A 16,214-nucleotide genomic window follows, 5' to 3' on the forward strand; every position below is an offset into this window, starting at 1 on the left:
GTATGTTCATCAATAGTTTTCCAGTACTTTACAAAAATTTAACAAATATTCACATCTACAATATTTACTAGATAAGCTGGCATTTATTTTTTTGCTAGGTTAAAATTCTACTATTAAAAATGAACTTCCCCACATAGATTCACATAGATTTAATTTAAACATACTTTCTTAATTATTTATCTTCTTTTTTTTGTATCTAAAAAAATTTGTTCAATTAAAACATTTCTCCTCAAAACTAAGGCCTTCTTAGCAGACATACTGGTATGTTTATCATATAATTGAATAGATATCATTTAGCACATATCATTTACATGCTTGTGTAGTTATTTGGTTGAGTGAAGGGAACATTTATCTTGCGTGCACTGTATCATCAGCACACAATACACTTTCTAAAAATTGTATGCGCTGGACACATTTGCTGCTCAAACAATAATTGAAAAGACAAAGAAATTCCTAACTTCACAATATATTGATAAACATTGAAATTTTATTATGGATATTTAATTCAATCATGTGCAAAATAATTCTATAGAGTTTTCTTTGTGTTTGATTCAGTTTAATGATTGTGAATATAGAAATATGAATATGTCCTATAGAAATATGATCTAAGTGGCAGTTAGTTATGTCTCAAGATCTGTGTTCAGGAAACTCACCTCAGTGTTTCGAGAGACAAAGCTTTCATGACACACTTCTTTCTATTCTCAAATACTCTATTTTCCAATGGCTGCTCCATTTAGAAGACCTATGATAATAAGTATAACTCCTTCACATGATAAGAGAAATAAGCTATTTTTAGGCAGCCAAAATTTTTAAAGCTATTTTTAACCAGCCATGTTCTCTGGTTGTTCAAAAAAGTGCTAAAATTGTGTTGCTGAATTAAGATTCTAGATGCAATGTCTTTTTTGAGGATAAATGTTTGCACTGTTTGTCTAGGCAAGAAGCTCTGGAATTCCACTTGCTGAGAAAAACAAACATTGCCCTGTACTTTTAAAGTCCCAGCACAATGACTGTTCAGCATTTTCAGGACTCCCTGGGAATTATGGCAGTGGCTTCAATACGCCCTATATAATTTAGGGTAATATATTAACAGAAACTAGCAAAATGAAAATTGAAAAAAGTTTAACCTCCAAAGCCTAGGTAAATATTTAAGCTCTGATTCTTCAAACCAAGGTGGTTTTCTTTTATGTTTACCATATGTAAGGACTTCTGTAAAACAGCCCTGGTCTGCCTGACTTGTTCACCTCAATGATAATAAAGTTAACGCTCCAAAGCCTTCCTCACCAGAGTCAGTCTTCTCTGCTTGTACGCATGCTCCTGTTGTCTACCTCACAGCCCAGATCTTATCTCTTGCCTTTGTGTTCTTCATTCCATTCATTTACATGAAAAAGATGTCAACATAGTTTTCTACAGTCACATGCTCCCTTCACACATTTAGGTGATACTGTGTGTGACAATATACAGTCTCTATGAGCACATGAGAGATCCAAAGTGAGTCACCAAAATTACAAAGGCTCAGATTTCATATTCAAGTAATCTAGGTTTTGGTCTTCTTGTTTATGTGTTTCTTTTCAAGAAAAAGTCTTATGTAGTCCAGGATGGCTTCAAATTTCTGTGTAACTGAGAATAAACTTGCACTTCTGATCCTCCTGGCTCCATTCCTCAATACTGAAATTATAGTTGTGTACTAACACACTTGGCTCAAATATAGTTTTAGTCCTTGAATGCATTTCAGGTCCTATGAGATGGAGCATGTTTCTTATATTTCAAAACTTACATCTATAAGATATAAATAATAATCTAGTTAGCTTGATAAACGTAGGAAATACATGTGATGGGGCAGATTTTTAATATGTATTGATGTAAATTTTTGGATGGTATTTTCTTCATGATATCTTCTCCAATTCCACAACCAACAGCATGGAAAAGTAGTCTAATTGGGCATGGCTTGAGCATCTTCTGTCTCTGAAGTACATGAATTAAATAAACCCAAATGCAAAGGCACACCTGAAGAAGTAAATCAATGCTGTCTCAGCTGAAGTGATCACAAGCAGGGAGGGCGTCAGAGGCAATTTTGATTTTTAAGAGCCTCTCCCCTCCCCCCAGGTAATCTCAACAAAGCTGAGAAGTTGTAGAGACAATGTTTCTCTGAACTACTAGATTATAAATTCACCTGCAAAATTTATTACATAATTACATAAGTCTCTTTCCTCAAATCTTTATTCTTTATCCATGACTGAAGCACATGAATTTATACTTTCAATGTATCATAGCTAAATGTTATAGTCAGGCAGATTTACAAACATGCTCTCAGCAGATTGGATGCAAGTGTATATTAGATGCTTTTAATGAGTTAGAAGTGTTTTTATAGTTGGATTAACCATCCCCACAGAATCCTATGTGTTAAAAGTTTAGTCACCAGGCAGTCATTGCCACTCTTGGAGAGTGGTGGACCTAGTGGAAAGAAGTTAGGTCGTTGGGTATTCCTTGTATTCCTTGTAATGAGAGATGAAGACTTATGCTTCTCTCTCTTTGCCTCCAGAAGTTTCCTCCCCACATGTTCCTTTTGTAATAATGTGCCTTGCTGTAGACCCCAAACTAACGGAACCAACAGACTATAAACTGACTGCTCTGAAACTGTGAGCCAAAATAAACCTTCCTTATTTATAAGCAGTTTTTCTTAACTATTATGTCACAGTGACAGATAAGTGCCCAATACAGGCCTCCTTTCAGTCTAGGGACAGCATTTCTTTCTACTTCATATTTTTTTAACATATAAATTACACACAGTAGGCATTCAATAAGTGTTTGAGATTTAACAGCGTTAAGGAATATAACAATAGAGGAAATATTATAAATATATATCTTAAGCAGAAAATTTCTAACTTGCATTAAAATCTGTGGGTGAAAATTAATATCAGAACTATAAGCAAGATTGCCCGTTTTGACATTTTAAAACTATTCACACTGTCTATACAAAGCCATTTAGCTTCTCAGTTTCCTTATTTGTCTAATGATAAGCATCAAATAAGATGAGTTCTCTGATGTTCACTTACACTGAATGCCAGGCTATACCCAATTTTAATTATTTTACAGCATTTAATAGTTTTTCCTGGAAACGCTGTCGCCACTTCTCAGACCCTAGCTATTCGAGTCGTCAGCTTTGGGTTGCTGCTCTTAGTATGTGTATCTCAGCTGTGCTAGAAGCCCATGCCCGCTGCCTCCAGACTTACGTCTTGGCTTACGTTCCTTTAGGAGATTCACTTTTCATGTCTGCTGGGGAAATCATGGGTCTGCTCCTCTGCTTCCTGCCAGGATGTTGTTCCCTCTTCAGCCTCAGCAGGTCATTTGTTCATCAGCAGCGATATACAACCATCATGCTGATTAGTAAGACTGCCATTATACCAAATGAAAGCCACATTTAGTTTTAGTAGTGAGCAAAGATATTCTCACTTCTGAGGGAATGTAGCTTTAAGCTTAAGACTTCTGAGGGAATGTAGCTTTAAGCTTAAGACTTCTGAGGGAATGTAGCTTTAAGCTTAAGACAGCAACAACTGAAAAAGATAACAAAATTAACATGTTAAAGGACAGGATTATTAACTATTAAATTTCTATTTATTTTTCATTAACTATAGATGAAAAGGCACTGACCACAAATATTCAATTTGAGTGAACCTGGATGACCACAATATCACACTATGGCATTATGTATTCCAGAAAGAACAGTGTTATGCTCATTAAATAAAATTGTTATTTTTTTCCACTATTTTCAGCAAGAAGGTATATATTTTAAAAATTGCTAAATTTTAAACAATTAACATTAAAGTGATAAAAGATTAACCATTTATTTTAAAATTTTAATAGTGTATATTTCAATAAAAAATAATTTGAAAAAATGTAAAAAATTGGTGATTTTAAAGGAACTAAAACTTAGTGTTTGAATTTGATTTTTACACTAACATTCATTTTATTGCAACAATTCATAATATAAATGTCAGGTACACCTTGAATGCCCATGATACTCTGTGGATCATTAATCTGCCTACAGTGATCATGAGGAAGACAGCACACGTCAAGGTGTTCGATTTCCTGTACCAGAGTGGAAGACAAACTTCCCCATTGTTGGGGCCCACACTAGCCACACGTTGGGCACCAAAAAAATGTTGGGGTCCACACTAGCCTCACGTTGGGGCGGCCAAAAAATGTCGCGGCCCAAGCAAAATGTTGAGGCCCCTGCTGACCCACGTTTCGGCGGCCACTGTATCCCGGCCCAAGCTGCCGCTCCAGTCTGAGGGTCAGGGTTCAGCAAGAGTGAGAGTGAGGCCAGACTCGAAGAATGCAGACCAGACAGTGTAATTCAATCCCGTTTATTCTTCAGTCTAAGTCCTAAGTCTTGAGTTCCTAGTGCTTAGTTCCTAGTCTCTAGTGCCTCCAAGTTCCAAGTTACTTCTTCCAAGTTCTCTTCCAAGTGCCCTGCTACCTGTCTTCTCTCTGCTGTGTCTGGTTCTCTCCTCTGTGTCTCCCTAATGTCTGATGTGTCGACGATTCTGATCTGTTCTGTCTCTGCCTTTTATATGTCTCACTTCTAAGCCACGCCTTTTGGTCACACCTTTAATCATGCCCTTAGGTCTTGTCTCTAACTCTGATCTCTATACTTCTAAGTTATACTCTTAAATTACACACCTTTAATCTCACACACCTTTAATCTCACGCACCTTTAATCTCAAGGTATCTAAACCAAGATTATCGGAGTGTGCTCAATTGCTGTAGGCTATTGTAATCCAAGTCACATGTCAGGGTATATGGCTCAAGATGGCTGCAAAGCTGATAGCTGCTTTCTGCTAAAAGTCAGCCCCCAACACTCCATAGGACATCCAATATTTGATTTAAGGTTAAATAAATAAATAAATAAATACATTTTGTTCAATGTTGCTGAATATTCTGAAAGATAAAATAGAAAATGAAGAGGAGAAATAAGTAACTCATTCCATTTTTCAACCTCTTTCAGATTGTGTTATTAATTTATTTGTGTAATACTTTTCATTTGAAGAACTTCACACCTGAGTGATGAATCTGTATCAGTCCTACCCACTTCTCCCCTCCAAGTCCCCTCACCCTCTCCCAATTTCATAGATGGCTAATTGTTATTATCAACTTGACTACATGGGCAACCTACTAAAACTTAAGCTACTGGGACACCTGTGAGAGATTTTCTTTTCTTTTCTTTTCTTTTCTTTTCTTTTCTTTCCTTCCTTTCTTCCTTCCTTCCTTCCTTCTTTCGTTTACCCTTTTATTAAAAACAGATTCTCCTCTCATACACTATATTCTGATTACAGCGTCCCCTCCATGCATTCCTCAGACTTCCTCCCCACCACCCTTCCCATCTGGATTCCCTCCCTTAATGTCTCTCATTAGAAAAGAACACGTTTCTAAGAAGTAAAATCAAATATAACAAAACAAAATATGACAAAACAAAAAATCATAAGAGCAAAATTGGACAACGCAACCCAACATCAGGAAAAGAGCCCCAAGAGAAGTCACAAGAATCAGAGGTCCAGTAGATAGTAAACTGAAAGCTGTAATATACAGGCAGAGGACCCTGGTGCAGACCACATCTGCCCTGTTCTAGCTGCTTCCGTCACCATGACTTCCTATAAGCTCCACTGATTTATGGAGCTTTATTGTCTTTGTGTCCTCCATACCTATATCTGCTTCTTGGTGACACAAGCAGTATCAGTTATGTGTTCATTTCGTGGAGCGGGCCTTAAGTTAAATCAGACATTGAATGCTAAAAATATTTTCTCATTTTGCGGGCTGTTGTTTTGTCCTAGTGTTGTCTTTTTTAAAGTATTTATTTATGTTGAATTTTCTTTTTTATTGGATATTTTCTTTATTTACATTTCAAATGTTATCCCCTTTCCCTATTTCCCCTCTGGAACCCCCTATCACATCCTCCCTCCCCCTGCTTCTATGAGGGTACTCTCCCACCCACCCATCCATTCCCACCTCCCCACCTAGGCATTCCCCTACACTGGGGCATTGAGCCTCCACAGGACCAAGGGCTTCTTCTCCCATTGATGCCTGACAAGGCCATCCTCTTCTACATATGTGGCTGGAGCCATGGGTCCCTCCATGTGTACTCTTTGGTTGGTGGTTTAGTTCCTGGGAGCTCTGGGGAAGGGTCTGGTTGGTTGATATTGTTCTTCCTGTGGGGTTGCAAACCCCTTCAGTCCTAGTGCTGTCTTACGGGATCTTTACAGTTTCATGAGTTTCTATTAATTGTTAATCTTAGTGTCTGTGCGATCAGTGTTCTGCTCAGGAAATTTTCTTCTCTGCCAATGAGATCAAGGCTATTCCCCACTGATTTAGGGTATCTTCTTTTATGATAAGGTATTTAATTCACTTGGACTTGAGCTTTGTGCAGGGTAATACATATGGATTTCTTTCCATTCTCCTACATGCAGACATCCAGTTTGACCAGTTTCATTTGTTGAAGATACTTTCTTTTTTTCTAGTGTGTAATTCTGGCCTTCTTATAAAAACTAGGATTTTTGTGTGAATCTTCTGTTTGACTCCATTGGTCAACTTGTCTGTTTTTATGCCAATACCATGATGTTTTTATTATTATACCTTTGTGGTGCAGCTTGAAATCAGTTATTTTATTGTCTATGATTGTTTTAGCTACTCTTTTATTATTGTTGTTGTTGTTTGTTTTTCCACATGAAGCTAAGATTTTCCTTTCAAGATCTATGAAGAATTATATTGGAATTTTCATGGGGATTGAATTTCTAGATTGCTTTTGGCAGGATGGCAGTTTTTCTTTGCTAATCCTACAAATTGTGAACATGTGAGAATTTCCGTTTTCTGATATCTTTTTCAATCTTTTTCAATGACTTAAAGTATTAATCAAACAACTTTTTGTGGCTAATGTGAAGAGTGTTATTTCCCTGATTTCTTTCTCAATCTGTTTGCCAATGTATATAGGAGGTCTACTGATTTTTTTTTAGTTAATCTTGTATTCTGCCACTTTGCTGAAAGTGTTTATCAGTTGTAGGAGTTTCATGGTGGAATTTTTACTGTCACATATATAGTACCTTACCATCTGCAAATACGTATTTGTTGATTTCTCTCTAATTTGTGTCTCCTTGATCTCATTCCATTGTTTTATTGCTCTAGCTAAAACTTAAAGTACTCTATGAAATAGATATGGAGAGAGTGGGCAACCTTGTGCTATGCCTGGTTTTAGTGGAATTGCCTTGAGTGTCTCCCCATTTAAGTTTATATGGGATTGCAGTAAACTGCCTTTATTATGTTCAGGTGTTTTCTTTTCATCTTTAATATCATCAGGAATTTTACTTGACGGTGTGTGTTGGATTTTGTCAGATGCCTTTTCTGTACCTATAAGATGATCATCTGTTTTTTTTTCCTTCAGTTTGTTTATATGTGGATTACATGTGTATATTTTTGTATATTGACCCTTTCCTGCATCTCTGGGATGAAGCCTGCTTGATAATGGTGGATGATCTTTTGGATGTATTCTTGGAGTAAGTTTGCAAGCATTTTATTGAATAGTTTTGCATGAGAGAAATTGATCTGCAATTCTCTTTGTTGGGTGTTTATGTGGTTTGTGTATCACAGTGATTGTGGCTTCATAAAATGCTTTTGGCAATACTACTTCTGTTTCTATCTTGTGGAATAATTTGAGGAATATTGCCATTCCATATTCTTTGAAAGTTTGGAAGAATTGTGTCCTAAATTAGAATTCTGTGCTGGCCCTGGTTTTGGTCATTTGTTTGGGTTTTTGTTTTGTTTTATTTGTTTGTTCAAGTTTTTTGTTTTGTTCTGTTCGGTTTGGTTTGGTTTGGTTTGGTTTGGTTTGGTTTGGTTTGGTTTAGTTTGGTTTGGTTTGCTTGGTTGGTTTGGAAACTTTAATGGCAGCTTCTATTTCACCAGGGTTATAGGTCTCTTTAATTTATTACCTGTTTATAATTTAACTTTGGTAAGTGAGAGATTGTCTTAATAGTATTATTTGTGGTGGCCGTTAATGTGGACCACACCTTCTAGTGTAGTACAGGGTTGGACACTTGTGATGGAAAGCCCTTTTGGGAACTTTTCCCTCTAGGAAATTGATTCCCCCTCTCTACAGGCATTGCTTTTCATCTGTAGCTTTTCATCTGAGTGCAGAACACTGTGTGATTTCCTCCCATCCATACTGGTATTCAACTGGTAGTGTTGCTGTGTGGATCTTGCTCAGGCAACTTTATGGTTGGGAGTTCATCTCACCACAGATGCCCTTGTCTTCCAGCTTGCAAAATCTTTTTGCCCCTTCTTCCACCATTTCCCAGAGCCTGAGGTGGAGGAACCACAGTGCAGATGTATGTGATGAGTGTCTAGCATACAGGACTAACAGTTGAAGATACAGGGTAAAAGATCTCAAGATGGAAGATTTTAATAAGCCCAAGAATCATACACTTAACAAGGTCCTACAACACATAAGTTACATTTTTCATGGCATTCTTCTTATATACAGAATATTTTCCATGATGACCATTGTTCAAACAATTGTACCATCTCTCTTTGATAAAAATATACATCTACTATATGACAATGTTAGTTATTTGTGGTGAGTCCCAACATTGTATTGTTCTTTGTAAGTTATTGTTAACATATATCTACAAAGAGCAAAGAGTCCTCTAAGAAAATAAAATCTGAACTAAAATATTTTAGTTTAAATCCCAACTCTATCAATTCCAAAATTAAAGATTCAAGTATATTATTTTTTTTGTTGCCCAACTCTTTGTAAGTTTCTTCTTAAACTTCGAGCATAAGTCTCTGCTGTATATTAAGAGTTATACATGAATATTCACATATGACATACTAAATAGATGCTGTTACTATAATTATTAATCAAATATCCTTTGTAATTCCCTGATAAGCTGGCTGCATTGATTGGCATTTGAAGGGCAGCCAATCATCATGGGGTGGGAAATGAGTTGTTGTGGCAGCCAGAAATCAGAGAAGAATGAGTTGACTGAAAAAGAAGGTCTTTGAAAGAAGGTCACTTCCTAACACCTACATGGTGATTCACAACTGTCTGTAACTCCAGTCTTACGGCAACTGGCTCTTCAGGCTTTTATATAATGCCTGCATGTGGCTCACAGACATGCATACAGTCAAAATACACCCACGCACGCGTGCGTGTGTGTGTGCGCGCGCGCACACACACACACATGCACGCACACACACAAACATATATATATAATTATGAGGAATATTATTCTTTTATTAAGATGTGTTGTATGTGCGGTAAGAGGAGTAATATGTGTCTGTGGGTATGGGTACCCACAGTGACCTGAAAAGCTAGATTTCAGGCAACTATGAGGTCCTTGATGTGGGCACTGGGAACAAACTTGGTCCTCTGGAAGAGAGAGCATGTTCTGTTAAGATCTGACTCATCTCTCCAGCCCCAGGGAATTTTAATTACAGTTCTGACTCACAGCTTGAAAATCTTAATGTTATGTAGATCAAGAAATTCTTTTATAATGTGTAAGTTGACTGTGCACATGAGATTAATTAACCCAAATAAAAATCCCAATGAGTTGAAGCTTCCACCCCAATAAGCATAGTATCAAATATTCCCAGTTAGTTTCTGGCAAATAAATATTATATTATCTTGGAATATAATTGGGAAGACCCAATTAGTGGTGGCCTCTTCCATTGACAGCTGGTAGCTGGAATCTAAATATTTCTAGGCTATGGGTACCTGTCTGTATTGGTTGCTTTTTAATTATGTTCTAAAATAAAGAAGTGTTTACTTAGGAATATGGTTTCAGAGGCAGGGAAGGTGCAGAAGCAAGTGACAAATGTGAAGCTGAAAGCATATGCCTTCCTCTGCAGACTCCAATGCAGAAGTAAGGAAGTTGCAAGCTCAGAATTCTCAATGTTCACCATCTTCACCCTTTAGTGAGGTGCTGGAGAAATAGCTCAGCAGTTAAACACACTGGCTGCTCATCTCTAGGATGATTCCTGGCACCGGCATGGTAGTGCACTACCATTTTACATTCCTGTTCCAGGGGATCTAACACCCTCTTCAAACCTTTGCAGGCACCAGACACACACATGATACACCAATATACAGGCAGACAAAACGCCCATACACATAAAATTAAATAATAAAAATAATTCAATAATTGCACCTAGAAGCATACTTCCACCAGCAGGAGTCACCTCCTAAAGATTCCATATCCTCAGAAGCAAAACCACCAACAGGGAAACAAGTGTTCATGTGTGCGTTAGGTTCATTTCTTTCTACCAAAGTAGACATCAGACTCAACCCTTCTGATAGGTTCACCTGAATCAATGTATTCTGCTCTAAAAGTTCCTACACATTTAAAAGTTCATTTTGGAATAGAATTTCATTCTTTTCTAGTCATTTCACATAAATCTTCCTAGAATATTCTGAAAATTGACAATGATTATTATGTTTGGTGTAAATCTTATGACTATCTTATAAGGCAATTATACCAGGAAATGTTACTAAGAAGCCTTCCCTAACCTGGGCTCGTCAGACACGGAAAGAAGGACAAATTGTACCTTCCAATAGATGCTGCATGCTTCAGAAGTTCATTAACAATTGTGTGCACCTCCCCAAACACTACTACTTTGAACATCAGGGTCCCAGCCCTTCCTAATGGATTTTTTCCATTCACACAAGATAGTGAGACTGTGAATTTACCTTCTGCAATCAATATAAACAAATGTTCTTTCTGCTCTTGGGGGGACATTGCCACAGACCTTCAAAAATATAAGGGGTTGGTAGATTTACATTTATCATAGAAATTTTCTGGATTTTCAAATGTTTCTTCAAAGTCTAAAGATTTGAGAACTCATTTTCTATCTGACCCCTTTCTTGTATTAAGAAGCAACTACCTCAGAGGCTTTGAAATCTTTGTAGCCATAGTGTCAAACACAGCAATCACTCTGTCTTGGAAACACTTAAAAGAGTGCTGTTTCACTGTTTAATATACTCCACTGTAGATGGGAGGAGTGCTAACCAGCTCAGGAGTATGATGTCATGACTAATGTGGTCCTCACTTCCATTCAGAGAAAAACTACACCAATCCTTAAGGATAATATAAATGTTTAAAATGGCAAACAAAAATGGTCATGACAAAATATTTATAAGGCTTTAATATATATGATTAATATTAGAAGTAAAGTATAACTTCTTCAGTCACTAAGATGACCAACTACACAAGAGAAAATAAACAAGGCCACATAAACTGCCAACTGCACATGCAGCAGTAACCAAAGGATGTCTGGTCATTTGTTTAAGAGTGTCTTAGTCTTTATGTAATAGTCTTTTTTATTCTTATTTGCTTTAAGTTTTTATGAGATCGTGTTAATGAGGTTTATTCTGGTTAACATCTGTTCAGAAAATTTCTCTTTGTCATCCTTTTTATCCATAACTTGTTGACCTTATATTGCATATAGCTGATGTTTTCTCAATATGATGTGACTTATTTTTAATTGTGAAAATGACAAATTTATATTTACTACTGTTATACATTCTATTCACTCTGATTATCAATTCAGTTGGAGCTTTCTGCCATTTTATTTTTTGCTTGCTATGTGTATTAATTTATGATTTCATTTCTTTTAACAAAGGTCTAAAGGCAAATCATGAGGTTGTGTACATTTTTCTCATTTTATTTTCTTATTCTATACTTTTAAAAATTATTGATATAATTTCTATGTTTCCATACATGGTTACCCTAACAGTTTTAATATGAAAATGCCAAGTTAAAAATTGTTTTCTTTAACTGCTTTTGCAACAAGAGAGCTTTCAATTCTTGTCTCTGAGTTCCATTCCACACTTCATACCTCGGCTGCATAGAATTTTATATCTCAGCAGTTTGCTTATTTCAAAATATAGACATCACTTTATATGCACATTATAAATATGATCCATTTCTTGCTTATCTTCACTGGAGTGTTTACACACAAAGACCTTTTATCCTTTATTTAATTGCATTTCATACTCAGTATAGGAAAACAATTATTTCCAATTGTATTTGTCTGTCCCATGTTTGTTACGTGAACTTGGGATATTTGGGCTCATATCTTTCACCCTCACTTATAAAGAGTGGTAAAAATATCAGATAAATTTTCACTCCTTGCTATAAACATATTCTACCAACTTTATTGGTGTGTGAATTCATTTCTCTATGGCTTTTTAAATATCTCTTTCCTTTAGGTAATCTGTTGCAAAACAAAGATGTATTAAACTTTTGATTTCATTTTCATTTTTATCTTTTTAAGAATAATTTATGAATCTCAGAGACAAGGATCCATGCTTTTAATCAATTATGAAAAAATCTTAAGCTTCATAATCTTAATTTTTGTCTTTGAGAAGCATGATCACATACATTTGATACATTTTGGTTGCATGTTTCTTTAATTTCAGATATTATTTGTACTGAATATACTAATCTCTGATATAATTTATACCACTATCTTTCTCATTTGCCATGATTAATCTCTTTGTGGACTTTAGTTTTGATTGTGAATTTATATCCATAAACTTTTTCTGTAAATTTATTTATTTATTTATTTATTTATTCACTTTTCATCTCAATATCAGCCCCTCTCCTCCTAGTTTTCCTCATGCAGATCCTCCCCCATTTCCACTCCTCTTTTCCTCTGAGAAGGCGGAGCCACCTCTGTGTATCACATCATTCTCTTCTTCCCACACACCCTGAAGATAAAGTCACTGCAGGACTAGGTGCATCCTCTCCACACTGAAACCAAACAAGGCTGCCTGCTTAGGTGAACGTAGTCAACAGATTTAGGGACAGGCCACGAACTCCAGTTGTTGGTGAACCCACATGAAGATCAAGCTATACATCTGCTACATATGTATAGGGAGCCTAAGTCTAGCCTGCTCTAGCTCTTTGATTGGTGGTTCAGTCTCTGGGAGCTTCCAAGAGTCCAGGTTAGTTGACTCTGTTGGTCTTCCTGTGGAGTTCATTTCCTCTTCTGGTACTTTAATCCTTTCCCTAACTCTTCCATAAGACTGACTGATGGCTAAAATTTGGCAGTGAGTCTCAGCATCTCTTTCCTTTGGTTGCTGGGTGGAGCCTCTCGGAGGACAGTTATGTTAGGCTCCTGTCTGCAAGCATAACAGAATATAATTTATAGTTTCAGGGACTGGTCCTTGCGCAAGGGTTGAGTTTCAAGTTGGGCCTGTCATTTGTTGGCCATTTCCTCAGTCTCTGCTCTATCTTTGTTCCTGCATAACTTAGAGGCAGGACACATTTTGGGTGGAGAGTTTTGTGGGTAGGTTACTGTTGCTTTTATTTATTTATTTATTTATTTATTTATCTATTTAAAGATATTTTGATTGGATATTTTCTTTATTTACATTTCAAATGTTATCCCCTTTCCCATTCCCTCCCCTGGAAGCACCCTATCTCATCTCCCTTTCCCCTGTTGCTACAAGGGTGCTCCCCCACAAACCCACCCACTCTCAAATTCCAGTACACTGAGGCATCAAGCCTTCACAGGACCAAGTTCCTATCCTCTCATTGATGCCCAACAAAACTATCCTCTGCTACATATGTGGCTGGAGCAATGAGTCCCTCCATGTGTACTCATTGGTTGGTGGTTTAGTCTCTGGGAGCTCTGGGGGTCTGGCTTGTTGATATTGTTGTTCTTCCTATGGGGTTGCAAACCCCTTCAGCTCCTTCCATCTCTCCAGCACTGTATAGGTTACTGTTGTTAGCCCTCCGTCGAGAGTCCTGCCTGGCTACAAGAATGGACACTTCAGCATCATATCTCCCACTGCTAGGAATCTTAGCTAGAGAGTCCCCCACAGACACCCTGCCCCCACCTCTGTTTCAGGTCTCTGACACATCCTAAAGATACCTTCCCATGACAAATTACCTTTTTATTTTCCCTGGTCTTCCTACACCTGACTCCCCCTGCCCCGCCCCTCTTCTCTCCACATCCCCTCTCTCAGTCTCCTTCCATTCACCTCTGATATCTATTTTGTTTCCCCTTCTGAGGGCGATTCAACCCTGCTCGCTTGGTCCTTTCTTGTTATTTGGCTTATTGTGGTCTGTGGATTATAGCATAGTTATCTTATACTTTATGGCTAATAACCACTTATAGGTGAGTACATACCATGCATTTCCTTTTGGCTCTGAATTACCTCACTCAGGATGATATTTTCTAGTTTCATCCATTTGCCTGCAAAATTTAATAGTTGAATACTATTCTATTGTGTACATGAAACACACTTTCTTAATCCATTCTTCAGTTGAGGGTCATCTAAGTTGTTTCCAGTTTTTGACTATTACAAATGAAGCTGCTATAAACATGGTTGAGCAAGTGTGCTTGTGATAAGGTGAAGCATCTTTTGAGTATATTCCCAGGAGTGGTATAGCTGGGTCTTGAGATAAAAGTATCCCCAATTTTCTGAGAAACAGCCAGATCTATTTCCAGAGTGTTTGTACAAGTTTGCACTCCCACAAGCAATGGAGGAGTGTTCCCCTTGCTCCAAAGCCTCTCCAGTGTGTGTTGTCCCTTGCGTGTTTTGTTTTGTTTTGTTTTGTTTTTTGTTTTTTGTTTTTTGTTTTTTGTTTTTTGTTTTTTGTTTTTTGTTTTTTGTTTTTTTTTTATCTTAGCCATTCTGGTGGGTATAAGGTGGAATCTCAAAGTCATTTTGGTTTGCATCTCCCTGATTACTATGGACATTAGACATTTTTTTTTTTTTTTGGCTTTTGGCCATTAGAGATTCCTTTGTTGAGAATTCTCTGTGTAGTTCTATACCCCACTTTTTAACTGGGTTATTTGGGGTTTTGTGTCTAACTTCTTGAGTTCTTTACATATTTTGGATATTTAGCTTTCTTCTAGCCTTCTTCAGAGAATTTCTGGTTTTCTGCCTACAGAATTTATCATGTTATTTTATACTGCTGTTTTTAATGTCTCCTTTCTGTTTCATTTTACTGTAGAATTTTATGTATGTCATATTTTGCTTGCTAAATCAACACAAGTATTGTAATTTGAACTCCAAACCAATGTGGTTACACTTTATTAGCAGAAATGTTTGTGTTATCTGTTTGCTCACTGTTTATACCAGCCAACAAACACATGCTTCCTTGTCTTTTACCTTTAACCACAGGACATTTTTTCTGATGTCGTCAGTGAGTTCTACCTTAATTTTTTAGCATTTTTTTAAAATTTCTACTGTTCTCAGGAAATTCATTTATACTTCCCTTCTCCTTGCCTGAGCCCAAGATTAGTCTACTGGAAAAACTTTCTGTTTTTATTATTTTCTAGAGAAAACTATATATTTCATTTCTATTTCCCAATCAGTTTTCTAGTTCTTTTGTTTTTAACCCTCAATGAAGCCCTTATATTACAGTTAGGACATTTTAAGTGGTCCATTGTATTTTTTTCCATAGAAATAGACTTTGTGTAGTGGGTACTCAGAGTGGATAGCCTTCATTATTGCCTAAAAGAGAAACTCAAAAATTTAACTCCAACTTTATTTTTGATAAAAGATACTTAGAGAATTTTAATTTACAAAAAGGTGTACATACTTCTGTAATTTTGCTTTATTAAACATTATTATAAATTATGACCTGCAGATTTCTCTAACTGGAAAATTTACTGAAATTTCTTATGTAGCCTGTTCTATATTCCTTCTAGTAATGGTGTCAAAAAATTTATTCTCAAGAAGTAAACCTATCATTATCTACATCTTATTTATTTTATATAAATAATTACTCCTCAAACATTGGAAGTAGTGACATTTCTAACTGGTCACCTGACCTTGTTTCTTCCTACCCTTTTTCCACCCATTTCTGCATTGTATGTATTAGCTACCTTGTGTTTGTCTGCTTCTGCTATAGCTTGTTTCTGTATGTCATGGCTGTGGGTAAATGCTTCCTCTTTATTTCAATTATAAACTCAGCTTTGGAATTCTATTTCAGTGTGTACAAAAGCCCTGCTTTTTCTCTACATGTGGTGGTTTTTATTTTTAATGAATTTATCTTTTTCTTTTTTAATCTTCTTTTTCTATTTTATTTTTAATTGGGTATTTTATTTATTTACATTTCAGATGTCATTCCCTTTCCCCATTTTGCCTCCCTAGAAACCCCTATCCCATCATCCCTCCTACTTTTTTGCTTTTATGCCATTTTAATTACATG

At 36.5% G+C, this 16,214-nt stretch overlaps 1 long non-coding RNA gene across 7 annotated transcripts in view; it reads right to left on the reverse strand.

Annotated features, from left to right (window-relative positions):
- Positions 1–16,214, reverse strand: part of LOC143434040 (uncharacterized) — a 100,481-nt gene that overhangs the window by 16,180 nt on the left and 68,087 nt on the right. For 5 of the 7 annotated variants that reach the window (XR_013103197.1, XR_013103199.1, XR_013103201.1 and 2 more), the window contains exon 2: positions 3,231–3,551. This is a non-coding gene — a long non-coding RNA (uncharacterized LOC143434040). Of the gene's footprint in view, positions 1–3,230; positions 3,552–4,712; positions 4,903–14,181; positions 14,265–16,214 lie in introns of those variants that run through there. The other 2 variants (XR_013103203.1, XR_013103202.1) reach the window with 2 other exon arrangements.

Source organism: Arvicanthis niloticus, chromosome 13, assembly GCF_011762505.2.
Source record: "Arvicanthis niloticus isolate mArvNil1 chromosome 13, mArvNil1.pat.X, whole genome shotgun sequence".
Lineage (NCBI taxonomy): Eukaryota > Metazoa > Chordata > Mammalia > Rodentia > Muridae > Arvicanthis > Arvicanthis niloticus.